General features: G+C 48.0%; 1 pseudogene; it reads left to right on the forward strand.

The window, feature by feature from the left end:
• The first annotated feature begins 250 nt into the window (after positions 1 to 250).
• On the forward strand, positions 251 to 1,240 carry LOC138396772 (peptidyl-prolyl cis-trans isomerase E pseudogene; annotated as a pseudogene).
• The last annotated feature ends 422 nt before the right edge of the window (positions 1,241 to 1,662 follow it).

Here is a 1,662-nt window from a genome sequence, read left to right on the forward strand (position 1 = left end):
GAAGAAGTAATTATGAACAAATGTGCCTTTCATGAAGTGAAAAGTTGAATTTGAAACGGAACTTTTTCTATCTTCTAAATAATTAAAACTTTCAGTATTGGCTTAACATAAATTAACTTAAAATTGACAAATTTTGCCCAACTGTTTAAGCTATAGATTATACCAAGTTTACACATCTCAAATTATCAAATTAATCATTTTTTCACTTGTCTGGATATTTTTTCTCTATTTAAAAACAGGCAGGAGCAAGATGGCCACTACCAAGCCTGTTCCATACGTGGGTGGGCTGGCAGAGGAGGTGGATGACAAAGTTCTTCATGCTGCTTTTATTCCTTTTGGAGACATCACAGATATTCAGATTCCTTTGGATTATGAAACAGAAAAGCACCAAAGATTTGCTTTTGTTGAATTTGAGTTGAGAGGATGCTGCAGCAGCTACCGACAACATGAATGAATCAGAGCTCTTTGGACGAACAATTCGTGTCAATGTGGCCAAACCAATGAGAATTAAGGAAGGCTCTTCCAGACCAGTTTGGTCAGATGATGACTGGTTGAAGAAGTTTTCTGGGAAGACTCTTGAAGAGGATAAAGAGGAAGAAGGGTCAGAGCCTCCCAAGGCGGAAACCCAGGAGGGAGAGCCCACTGCAAAAAAGGCCCGCTCAAATCCTTAGGTGTACATGGACATCAAGATTGGGAACAAGCCGGCTGGCCGCATCCAAATGCTCCTGCCTTCAGATGTCGTGCCCATGACAGCAGAGAATTTCCGTTGCCTGTGCACCCATGAAAAGGGCTTCGGCTTTAAGGGAAGCAGCTTCCACCGCATCATCCCCCAGTTTATGTGCCAGGGCGGCGATTTCACAAACCACAACGGCACCGGGGGCAAGTGCATCTATGGGAAGAAGTTTGATGAAAATTTCATCCTCAAGCACACAGGCCCAGGCCTACTGTCCATGGCCAACTCTGGCCCAAACACCAATGGCTCCCAGTTCTTCCTGACATGTGACAAGACAGACTGGCTGGATGGCAAGCACCTGGTGTTTGGAGAGGTCACCGAGGGCCTGGATGTCTTGCGGCAGATTGAGGCCCAGGGCAGCAAGGATGGGAAGCCAAAGCAGAAGGTGATCATCGCAGACTGTGGGGAGTTTGTGTGAGAGGCGCTTTCTCTGCTGCCAGCCTCAGCTGTTTGAAGCAGGCAACATTTGTGGCATGAGCACTTCCTCAGGGTCAGCTTGGAGCAGCTCTTCTGCCGGCACAGCCTGGACTTTTCCCAAGCGTGGCTGTGGGCCCCAGAGCCATGGGCAGGCTATACGTGGCTACCGGCTTTTCCCAGCATTTGCTGCTGGGTCTGTCCTGGGCTCCTGAACATTGTCTTTGCTAAAATAAATCCTAGTTTTTGTACTGCTGCCTCCAGCTATTAATAGTTCCCAGGAGTTGTCAGAGATCGTCTCTGTGACTAAGCTGCCCCACCGAGGCAAGCTGGCAAGTGGGTAGTGCAGAGCCTCTTCCCCATAGCTTTTATTTCCTCCCTTGGGCCAATCCCCTTGGATGCCAAATGATATATCTTCACGCAGATACCCTTGTCAGACCATGTCAGGACAATGGAAATCAAAGATTGTGGGAAAGTCCCGTCTGCTGCTGCCTCCGCTCCTAAACTCAGCTGCC

Source organism: Eulemur rufifrons, chromosome 16, assembly GCF_041146395.1.
Source record: "Eulemur rufifrons isolate Redbay chromosome 16, OSU_ERuf_1, whole genome shotgun sequence".
Lineage (NCBI taxonomy): Eukaryota > Metazoa > Chordata > Mammalia > Primates > Lemuridae > Eulemur > Eulemur rufifrons.